Below are 12,865 nucleotides of genomic sequence, written 5' to 3'. Positions count from 1 at the left end.
CTCTTGCTTTTTTTATAATCTGGTGAATGTTAGTAATTTGATCTCTCTTTCTTCTACCTCTTTGAAAACCAGCCCCCACTTTTAGTAATTCTTGGTTCACATATTGGGAAGCCTAGTTTGCAGAATACTTAGGCATTATCTTATTAGCATGTGAAATGAGTGCAATTGTTCAATAATTTGAACATTCTTTGCCATTGTCCTTTAGAACTGGGATGTAAACTGATCTTTTATATAGCACTTTAAAGTTTATGAAATACTTTATGAATGTGATCTTATTTTATCCTTACAACAGCCCCTTGAAGTAGATGCTATTATTCCCACTTTACAAATGAGGAAACTGAGGCAGACAGCAGTTAAGTAACCTTGACTAGGGTCACTAGTAAACATCTGAGACAAAATTCTGCCTCAGGTCTTTTCAGGGCTTTCTGACCCCAAGTTCTATACCCATGTTGGAGAACCTATGGCACGCATAGCAGAGGGAACTTCTCCCCTCCTCCTCTCCATCTCATCTTTGGACATTTTTCACATCACCCACCCCTCTGCCCAGGAACCCAATGTGAGCACTTCCTCTCTCCCCTGTCTAGGGTAAGTGGGCAACTCACATGTGGCATGAGGCTTGCAGTTTGGGCACTTGGTCTCTGAAAGGTTTGCCATTACTATTCTATACTCTATCCACTGTATCTGGATCATAGCTGCCTGGGGATTATTTAAGTGACCCTGTGCAAATATCTAATCATTCAATGACTTTAGCCAACTCTCTAAAGCTAAGATTTACAAATAACTCTAATTGTGTAGTTGGCTTCAACACCGGGAATTGCTCAACTAAAGAAAGCACAGATTTGAAGAAATTGTTTTCTGACACTTTGTGATCCATGCTCTCTCCCTCCCTCTCACCTTTCCCTACTCTCCATGAGAGCAGGTAACAGGATATAGGTTGTTGATGTTTATCACACAATACACATTTCTTTCTTCATCATATTGTGAAAGAAGACACATATTGCTTACACTAGAGAAAAATTCATGGAGGAATAAAAATGATATACTTCAATTTGCATTAGGGAAGAACTAAGACCAGTGGTGGGAAATTATGGACAGGCATCTTTTTAATATCAGGAAGAAATTGTTTTTAGAAATTTTATATTTTCACATTTTACATTCGGTTTTCATAAATTTCAAAAAGATTTTCATAAATGGATAGGGTTACACAGAAAAGTGAGATCCCCATTACTGGGGTATATTTAGGAGAAACTAGATGGCTATTTGGATATAGGATCATTGAACTAGAGCAGAAAGGCTATGATCAGAAGACATCTTGTCTTACTCCTTCATTTTATAGATATGGAAATTGAGGCCAGGAGAGGTTAAATGACTTATCTAATGCCATTTAGATAGGAGGTAGGAAATGAATTCTGAGTTAGTGGTCTTTCCAGTTGTTCCATTTGTCAGGGATATTGTAAAGGGAGTTCATACCCTGAATGCAAGGTTGGATTGGATAACTTCTAAGGCTTCATCTAATTCTATCAGGAAGCTAGTGATGCAGGGGATAAAGCACTGGGACTAGAGTTATGATTCCTGAGTTAAAAATCTGGCCTCCAGACACTTACTAGCTTTGAGACTGTGCAAAGTTACTTAACTTTTGTTTGTCTCAATTTCCTCAACCATAAATGAGGAGGATAATAGCACCCATCTTGCAGGATTGTTGTAAGGCTAAAATGAGGTATTTGTAAAAAAGTACTTAGCCTAGTGCCTGGCCCATAATAGGTACTATATGAATGTTTATTTCCCTTTTCCTATGATCCAGAGAAACAACAAAGAGAGGCCATGGGTCTGATTGGTGCTTCTAATATAATTTTTCCTTCCAGGGAAGCCTCAAAGTCTGAAGGCTAGTTTAAAATACATTATGTTGTATCTTGGGGTTGGTTGGATAGGTCAGTAGTCATATAATAGTACGAGAAATGTTGTCTTAGAGAAGAGGACTAGGAGTGAATGGAGAAGAGGAGAGAGCAACTTTTCTACTGGCTGGGTAGGTTTAAGATATATTGCCCTCTTCTAAAATTTTAGTCCTAATGTTTAAATGCAAAAATAGCACCCTGCAGTCCCAAATGCCCAATTCTGTCTGTTCCATCACTTAAAAGAGTACATTTCACAATCATTTCATAGCCCTCTCACCCCCACACCCTGCTAAAGATTCAATTTCTACTCAAGGACGGGTTCTGGGCCAAAACAGAGACAGTTTTGAGCTTCTCCCTTTTCCTCCCTTGTCTCCAAACAATCCCCAGAAGTTCCACTCATCAAACAACAGCTCTGTTCCTGGACCCAAGAGGAGATCAGGCAGCCAAAGGAGAGGCAATGCCAGTTTTGGACAGTAAGTTACACCTACTCATGGGAAAATGAAAAAAAAGTCCCCCAAATCCAGGAATGGGAAGTGTTTGTGCCTGGGAAAAAGCTAGAGGAAGTGGTGTCTTTTTGACATGCTGCCACTCAGCTGTGCTTTCCAATATCGCCTCCTATCTTACCAAGAGAGGAGATTGGATGCCAACATTTCACAAGTGGCCAGTGAGAAGGAAGTAGAGAGGCTTATGAAATTCAATGGGCTCTAGTGGAGAAAATCCTGGATCTGAAGCCCAAGGACCTGGATTTGAATTCTGGCTCAGTCACTGACTACTTGTGTGTTCTCAGAGAAGTTATTTCCCATGATTGGTCTTAGCTTCTTATACCTAAGAATAAAAGGACCCTAATAGAACTAAATTTCTGTGACCTGGGAAATTTTAGATTTTTAGTAGGCCAATCTTGTCTTCTGTACTTTGAGAAAGAATCCAAATGGGGTATTTTTTTTTAATGAAAAACAAAAACAAAAACATTCTTTCCATGAGTGAGTCACCATTTTGTTAATGATGCCACTGAACTGCCAGTTACCTAAGCTGAAACTCAGGGTTCAGTTAAAAAAGCCTTGGACTTTAGAATTAGGGGACCTGGATTCAAGATCTGGCTTAGCTTCTTTGTGTGACCTAGGACAAGTCATTCAACCTGTCTGTTAGTGAGTTTCCTCATGTGTAAAATAAGTCAGTTGAACTAGGTGAGCTCTAAGGTACATGTGAACTCTAAATTTGTTTCTTGAGGATCATTTTGGCTCTTCCTCCTTTTTTAAAACTCCCTGTTCCTCACTGCCTATCAAAATCCTACCTTTTTAAAAAAGCCTGGTTGAAGATGCTATCACTCCCATGACATTTTCCCTCATTTAGGCACAATCTCTTCCACTTCCGAACCTGTATAGCAATTTACTCCTTCTCTATTTTTGTAATCATCTTGTTTGTCATTTCTTATAGCACAATAGTATTCTATTATAGACATATACCACAACTTATTTAGTCATTCCCCAATTAATGGCAAACCCTTCAGTTTCCAGTTCTTTGCCATCACAAAAAGAGCTGCTATAAATATCTTGGTACAAGTAGACCCTTTCCTCCTACTGTCGATATACTTATTTTAATATATAGTTCATCTATCCTAGTGAACTGTGGTATCTTTGTTGGTGTGTATGTGGACATATTGCACTCATTTGTGTGCCTTCAAGAGCACACATCGGAGGGTCTTAAATCACATATGATGTAATTACTTTTAATTGATAAAAAAGAGAACTTAATAAAGGGTTCAGAGAGGTCTTAATGGAATATCCAAAGCTTACACAGTGGTCAGATATGGAGAATGAAACCTACCAATCACTTAGAGATGGATACTATAGCTTGTACTTCAAGGATCTGAAATTTCAATGGACGCAACACTCCTGACATTGGTACAAATCACTGCCCTTTTTCAGCTCAGTAGATGGTCTGTGGGAATTGCTGGGGACAAAGGAAAAAAATAACAGCAACAAAATTCTTCTCCTTCTGACCAAGCTGGTGCTGAACATCTCCAAACTTAATTAGACTAGCTCTTAGACAACAGCCAAAGGCAGTTCACCACTGGTACTGGATTCCAAATCTTTCTAGCTTGTAAGGACTGCTAGCACAACCTTCAGATCTTTGATGTGACACAATGAGCCACTGAAATAGGATTCTATTGGTGCTGATTTACCAAAATCAGTGGCACCATTTGAAGAACTGTGAGGCAATACAAACTATAAGATGCATACTCTATCCTTATCTCAATAAAGTTATAGTGTAGCAAAGGAGACAAGATGTTCACACTGGGTAGAATATAAGTTCCTTAAAGGCAAGATCTGGTTTTTTGTTGGTTTGTTTGTTTCTGTATCCACTAAGAGCCTAGCATGACAAATAGTATGTAAATATGCTCATTGATTAAATTCATGTAGCTAACAATATTAACAATATTTTAATAATTAACAATAATTCTGTTACCTAACAATATAAATGTGTGATAAGTTCTAAATAAATAACTAAGACAATAAGTTATATGAGAGCTCAATAAGATGAGAGAAGCCATTGTTAGACACAATGGTCAAAACTATGTCAGTTGCAGGATCACTCATGAACTGGCCAGAAAGGAAATGACTGGGCTGAAGAAAAAGAACGGGTGCTTCATTCTCAAGATACTGCCTCTAGGCCACAAAGGCAAAATAAATAAAAGATGAATTATTTTTATCATTTCAAGTTCTAGATCCCCGAGAAAATTTTCAGAGAAAGTGTCTTGGCTGAAATTCCCTAGGATTTTAAAAATAGACTTATCAAATACAAGTACTCATTATGTTAAAAAGAGCAGCCAAAACTAAGAATATATCTTCCAAGGAAAGACAAGAGCTTTAATGATTTGGCTAATAGAATTGTTTTTATTTACTTTAATCAATATATGTAATTAATTCTTTTGCTTATTTACTTAATTACTCAATTTACTTAATAACTCAGTTACTTAGTAAAGGGGAAAACTCATTGATTTCAAAACCACACCATAAAAATCACCTAATAATAACAATAGCTAGATTTCTTATAGCATTTTACAGTTTGCAAAGCAACATACATAAATTGTTCCATTTGAACCCTATGATAACCTTGTTACATAAGTGCTATTATTACTCCCATTTCACAGATTAGGAAACTGAGACTGGCAGAAGTTGATTGACTATCCTAGGAGTCACACAATAGGTGTGTGATGCAGCATTTGAACTCAGATCTTCTTGATTCCAAGTCCAGTAACCTATCCACTATGTCACTATTTCTCTGACATATTGAATAGGAAATCCTCAGATCAACATTACATTCAAACCACCCAAAACAGTTTTTAATTAACTCTGAGGTGCTAGATTAGAATTCTAAAGGTGAAAGATAAGTGAAGAACTAGATTCTAGCAAAGAAGCCCAGAGATCATGGGCAGAATGGCTGGAGGCCAGACTAGATAGACATGGGCCATTTTGTCAATATCAGTGATGGCAACTTGGGCTCAGTATTTTCTTTAAAAATTTTTTTTAAAAATTTGAGCTTAACACCAAGTATAACTTGGTACTAGCCAACGAAGGTCTGTTCCTCAGTAATAAGCATATTATGCTTGGTATAATGTAATCCCCCATGAGGATATTTGGCTAGACTGCTTCTGTGCATCTGTGATAGATGGCTTATATCTCTACTTTGAAGCATGCACAGGTATTTTATGAATGCTTCCATTTCTCTTACTGTGTGATGAAGTGGCTCCTTTTAATTGGCTGGTGAGTTGCTGTGTGAAGATGAAAGGCAATTATGTACTACTAGACAAAATGATTTCTTTATCTGGCTACACTTAAGTGAGGGCAGGTAGGCGACGCAGTGGATAAAGTTCCTGGCCTGGAGTCATGAAGACTCATCTTCCTGAGTTCAAATCTGACCTCAGACACTAACCAGCTGTGCGACTCTGGGCAAGTCACTTAACCCTATTTGCCCGAATTCCTTGTCTATGCAATGAACTGGAGAAATCTATAAGCCTCATATCTCAAGTAGAAGGGAACTGGATTAGATTTGAGAAGCAGTTTGGGATTGTGATCTAGAAACTAGACTTGGGGTCAGGAAGACACAAATTTGAATTCTATCTTGCATTACTTATTAGCTGTGTGGTCCTGGCCGAGTCCCATAATCTCAGTGGATCTTGGGTATTTTTCATCTATATAAATGAAATTGTTATACTCAATGAACTCCAAGTTGCCTTCTAGCTCCTTATCTATGATCTAATGATATTTCTAAAGCCAATGCCCTATAATTGAATGATTCTGAGGTTTAGCCCTGCTTTATCCCTTATTTCATTTTCCTTTAACAACATAGGGGGCAAAACAGAATTCTCCTTTTCAGCAGAGGTTGAAAAGCTGGTTTAACCCATCCCCACATTATTTATACGCCATTATAAGCTGATACATCTAAAATGACAAGCCTTTGTCCTCTATGTTGTGATACTTAATGCCAAGTATTATACTGTGTTTCTTTATATTATTTGCTGAAGAATTAGTTAAGTCAAGGTTTCCCCCCAAATGGCAACATCTTATTTCAAATGTCTTTTGTGGCTATGTTTGTATATGGGATCAAAGCCACAAAGAAATTTGCTTCTTTGAAAGCCAAAGTTACTTTGAAAAAAATTCTTTTTGATATTACCTTCCTTGCTCCTGAATAGACCTTCTTGTAACAACACGGTGGAGAGATACATTGTGCTCAGAAAAACTTTTCATTGTCATTGGCTTTTGGAACTGTTGACATTAATTCATATTTAACACCTCAGCTTACTGATTGGTTCAGCTTTCAGGCAAATTATACTTTGTATGCCAATCGACAAGCCTTTACTAAGCATTTATCATGTGTCTAGAACTCCATAAGGTATCGGTGATATAAATATATAGAATGCACCAATTGCTACTCTCCAGAAGTTTACAGATCTGTGGAGAAAGGAAGAATTTATGACCAAACAAGAGAGCATTTAACTTTAAGGTTCTGGGGGGAAGCTAACCCTGGATTCTAGGACTGTAGTTCAAGGTCCCACCAGTGGTTAGTGCAGGCTGAAGAGCTTTTTAGCAAAGTTATTTACTAAATTGGTATTCTAAGAACAGTTGTTCAAAATTACCCTCCCTAAGTGGAGTTGTACTCTTCTGCTGACCACATTAGTTCCTTGGGAGACTGAGTTCAAAGATAACAGTAGTGAGGCACACGTGCAGGGAACTCATGGGGCAAAGGAGTTCCTCACAGATATTGGAAGGGGGATGGGGGAGGATGAGGGTGGCTTTTCTTTCTTTGGAGAGTCCTCAAGAAGGTTCTCTTAGTGGCTTTTAGCTAGGCTCTTAGGATCTGTGCTTTTTCTTGAGTTTATATAATTGAATTCTCTCTGCCATAAGATTTCACACTATTTTAAAATACTTCTTTCATTAGGCAGCTATCCTTCTGTACCTGTGGTCTCTCCATTTCTTTGCTCTTGGCTATATGTTATGGAAGTAGGGAGGTAAGGAAATAGGGAAGAAGGGAGTAAAGGAGAAAGAAAGAGAGGGAGAGAGAGAGAAAATAATGATAAGAAGAAGGAGGAGGAGGAGGAAGAGGGGGAGGAGGAAGAAGAGGAGGAGGAGGAGGAGGAAGGGAGGGAGGAAAAGAGAGGGGAAGAGGGAGGCAGAAGAGAAGGATAAAGAGGAGGAGGAGAAGATGATTAGTATTTTTTTCTATCCAAACAGTGGGTCCATCTCTGGGACTTGGCCTTAACTGTAATCATTAACTCTTAAACTGACATTTTCTACTACTGGATTAGATTCCTCTGAACTGAATAAATTCTGTAGTTCCTCTGCTATTTAAAGTTCCCAGAGGATATTAATGCATTGCTGGTGGAATTGTGAGTTGATCCAACCATTCTGGTGGGCAATTTGGAACTATGCCCAAAGGGCTTTAAAAGACTGTCTGTCCTTTAACCCAGCCATACCACTGTTGGGTTTATACCAGAAAGAGATAATAAGGGAAAAGACTGTACAAAAATATTTATAGCTGTGCTTTTTGTGGTGGCAAAAATTTGGAAAATGAGGGGATGCACTTCGATTGGGGAATGGCTGAACAAGTTGTGGTATCTGATGGTGCTGGAATACTATTGTGCTAAAAGGAATAATGAACTGGAGAAATTCCATGTGAACTTGACCTCCAGGAATTGATGCAGAGCAAAAGGAGCAGAACCAGAAGAACATTATACACAGAGACAAATACACTGTGGCACAATTGAATGCAATGGACTTTTCTACTAACAGTAAGGCAATGATCCAAGACCTTTCTGAGGGACCTATGAGAAAGAACACTATCCACATTCAGAGAAAGAACTGTGAGAGTAGAAATACAGAAGAAAAACAACTGCTTGATCACATGGTTCAATGAGGATATGATTGGAGATGTAGACTCTAATTATCATTCTAGTGCAAATATCAATAATATGGAAAGAGGTCTTGATCAATGACACATGAAAAACCTGGTGGAATTGCTTTTTGGCTATGGGAGGGAGGTGGGAGGAGGGGAAAGAGAACATGATTCATGAAACCATGGCAAAATATTCTAAATTAATTAATTAAATGAATAAAAAGAAAGTTCCCTGAGGCATGAATTGTTTGTTTGCCTACCCAATTATATTCCCCTGCCCACCTCCTCCTTTCTCTCTCATAATTATGTTGTCTGGTTGGTACAGTAACTCAAGTAGAGAAAGAGGTTTTCTCACTCTGTCAAGGTATGAGGGGATAGAATATCTTATTAATTAAGGTAGAAGATTGAAATCTACCTGTTATATAAATACAGTCAGAACACATATAAAGAAAATAAATGCAAAGTAGATAAATCCAATAGGAAAGGAGGGCACTAGCAGTTGAGGAGATTTATTCAGGTTTAATGTATAAAGTAATGTTTGTTTTGACATCTTGAAAGAAATGAGATATATGAGGCATAGGTAAAGAGATATACATTCTAGGCATGAGAAATGGCCAATACAAGGGCAAAGAGATGGAAAATTATATATAGTATATAATAAAGAGAAAGAAGGCTAGTTTGGCAAGATGGTAGAGTTTGGGAGAGAACAGATGAAGTGAAATTTGTTAAGAAGATGTGTCTTTCAATAGGCAAAGAGCCCTGGAGTCAAAATAGATTTTTGAGTTCTGACTCTCCCATTTATATACTAGTGTCACCTTGGATCAATTATTTAACTTCTCTGAAACTTGAATTTCTCAGCCCTAAAATGGGTATAATACACATATTCCCTACTTTGCAAGGCCATTGTAAGGGTCAAATGAAATATATCATAAATTGATGAATAAAAATTTATTAATGCATACTATGTGCCACTTTGCCTTATTCTTATTCTTTTATTATATTTCATATTATTGTATCCTCAGCACCAAGTACAGAGTAGGCATTTAGTAAATATTTATTCTATTGCATCAACCAATTGGCAAAATTATTTCTTAATTTACTTTAAAATATTGAACAAATTAATGACAATGAATCATCTATGTTTTAAAATAAATTTGTACCAAAGAATTGCTTTTCTTTTCATGAAGTAGATCATTGACTTGGGAAAGCCACATCACACTCTATTTTGATTTTTCTTTATTGAAATTGAAAAACAATTTTGTAGAATTTCTGAGTTTAAAGACCTCTTAGAAATCATTCAGTATGGGGCAACTAGATGGCCCAGTAGATAAAACTCCACACCAACTAAAGTTGGGAAATCCTGGGTTCAACTCTGGCCTCTGACACTTTCTAGCTGTGTGATCCAGGTAAGCCACTTAACTCCATTTGCCTACCCCTTGCCCTTCTGTCTTAGAGTTGTTAAAGGCAGAAAGTAAGGGTTAAAAAACAATCAGTACAACCCTTTCATTTCAAAGATGGAAAACTGAGGCCTAGAGAAGCAAAATAATGTGACTTGTCCAATGCCACACAACTAGTTAGGAGTGGTGATGGGATAAGTTCAAATCTCCTGAATTCTAAGCTAGAGAGCTGTTTCTTTGTTTAATTCTTAGAATAAGCTTTTTAGCTTATTCTTTGGGACAAGTATTTAAAAGTCTTGGTCCCAGATCCTGGAAGAGAATAAATCTATGAATAGTCAATAATGGCTTTTATTAAGGGACTTGTGCATTTAATCTCCCCAAAGAGTTAGAGTATTTTTTTTTTTTAGTATCAGTGGGAATTCCCTATTGTTTTGTATGTTGTGCTACTGTGGTACTTCTGTCTGAGCTGATGCTAGCTGGTGGATGCTTCAGGACCCATACCAAAGTAGGAGCTAACTGAATTCTTTGAAAGCTTCTTAGGGAATGGAATGGAGTATTTGTAGCATTTTGCTTTAAGGAGTACATCTGCTATACCAATGTTTCCATTCTGTGAGGAAGCAGAGTATGCATTTGGGTGGTCTTGAAGGTGCAGGGGAGGTATGCAGATGGGAAAGGAATGACATGAAAAGAAAGGAGGAATACAAAAAAATCGTGGGTCTAGGGCCATAGTATCTGTCATTGCTCAATAGGAATTTAGTATGAGGTTATGGATGCAAAGAACAGTGGGCCCCCCAAAAATGGGAAATAGCCCCAGTCTTAGAGAAGCAACATAGTAAAATAGAATGGAAAGGATACAGGCTCTAGAGGATCTGGGTTCAAATACTGTCTCTTATGTTTACTACTTGGGTGACCTTGGGCTAATCCCTTCACAGCTTTCTATTTCATTTGTGTCACCTGTAAAAGAAGGGGATTATTAATTAATTAGATGGAACCATGAGGAGCATCTCAGGTCTAGTTCTATAATCTTATGATCCTGCTATTTATTAACCGAATGAAAGTGGCAAGTCTCAAACTTCCTGAACCTTAGTTTCCCCATGTGTAAACTGGGAATTATAGTACTTTGTACCAACCACCACCTCAAAGAGTTTTTGTCACCTTTCTCTTTGTTCTAGCAGCCAAGTCCAATAGGAAAAAAATTGCTTTGGAGAGGCAGGTTTAGGCCAATGTTGCTTCTAATTATTTTAGGTTGTAAACCGATTAACAATGATAATAGCATTTGCAAAGCTCTTTATAGATATTACCTAATTTAAGCCCCACAACAACCCTGAGGCCCAGAGAGGGAGGAAATGAAGCCTAGAGTTTAGTGATGTCCCTGTAGGGTCATTTGGGTGTTTTTATATTACCAAGATTTATCACAGTGCCTGACACATAGATTCTTTTTTTTTTAAGCTTGCTAAATTCAAGGGGAAAAAGTAAGAAAGGGAAAAAAAGTAAGAGAGACTGGATTTGAACCTAGATCCTTTGAATCCCGAGTCTTGCACTGCCTCTACCATGAACCTTTCGCTGTAAAATTAGAAATAATCCACTCCAAATGGTAAATCTCAGGAGAGTTAATACATAGGTAAGAAAGGGGTTTAGTCCAGTTGTGAAAGAATATTAGATCCTGGATCTATTGAGGAGAGGAATTTAGAAAGCCAGAAGGCACCGAAGAAGAAGATAGCAAGAGGAGGCTGGAGACACACTTAGAAATTTGCTCGGGGCACGTTGGCTTATTTTTATCTGAGCACAGCAAAATAGAAACCCTGGGAAAAGGTATTTGAGGCTTCTTAAAAGGCTTGCCAGGCAGGCAACTTGCGGCTAATTAAGACTATACATTAATGACCAAAGTCCATATGTGCTTGTGACCTCCCAACCATGAGAGGGCACTGTGAAAAGAGATATCCTCTCCGTGAAAAATAGACACATATCAGTAAAGGAAAGTTAGATGGCAATTAAGCAATCTAACATGACAGGCAGTGCATTTCTGGGCAATTACTGCATGCCTCGGGTGGAGTTAGAAGGCATAAGGCCAAAGGTTGAATGACTTTAACCACCGGAGTAGAACAATAATCCCCTAGAAATGTACAGCCTGGAGTGTTAAAAAGGCTGAGTAACAGGCTGGATGGGATTGAGTGGGGGCGGCTGAGGCCAGAGGGGGAAAATGGGGGTGGGTGTATCGCTGAAATCCCTTGTATAGAAAGACAGGAGTCAGGGCTCACTGGGATGGTAGGAGTCCGGCAAGAAGTGCAAATCAAAGAACTTTCCTAGCCCATCACTGGGGAAATCAAACCCATGGATGGGAGGTTAGAACAAGACTTTCTCACATCCTCATTCCTGGAGACTTGCCTTGGATGAGCAATTCATATCCTGATGGAGGCAGGGGAAAGTCTTTCTCAGGCAGAGACTCCCCATAGACCTCACTTTTCCTCCACAAGTGAAGGAAGGGAAAATAAGATAACAAAATATGAACGAACCCCGGCAAATAAAATGTTCAGGTGATGAGGCCATTCCCCCCCCCCCCCCAACAATTAGCGTGGTTGTAAGTACAGCACAGTTTGCTGATTTTTGGCTTAAGTTAATTGCTGCTGATGGTGACACATTGAAAACCAAACCAGAGACAGATGGCTTGTTCCAAATGGTGTTTTCTCATAATTCTTGATTCTCAAGAAAGTGGTGGGGGAAAAAATATCACAATTCCCAACTCAGTCTATTCTCCAGCTTTGGAGTTTCTCAATTTCCCAAATGCTATAATGGGGATTGTTCTTGCTCAAGACAGAACCCCAAATGCTCTCTGCTGAAGGACATTTCACAATGAAATGCCTTTCCTGAATGTGTGGAAAAACACATTCTAATCTTTAAGAAAAGCTGGGGTTATCAGAGTCATCTGATCATGCCAACTTTTTCTTCCCATAGGGTATAACATGTGTTTCTCATATGCATCTACAAATGCATTGAATATGTAAAATGAATGTGTAAGAGCTATGCAATAAAGGTCAAAGTATTTTGATCTCTTTTCCTTTCTTTTCTTTTCCTTTCTTTCCAATGTTCTTTCTATTTCTTTCTTTCTTCCTTTCTTCCTTCCTTCCTTCCTTCCTTCCTTCCTTCCTTCCTTCCTTCCTTCCTTCCTTCCTTTCTTTCTTTCTT

Source organism: Gracilinanus agilis, chromosome 1 (assembly GCF_016433145.1).
Source record: "Gracilinanus agilis isolate LMUSP501 chromosome 1, AgileGrace, whole genome shotgun sequence".
Lineage (NCBI taxonomy): Eukaryota > Metazoa > Chordata > Mammalia > Didelphimorphia > Didelphidae > Gracilinanus > Gracilinanus agilis.
Note: the sequence above shows the minus strand (reverse complement) of the source record.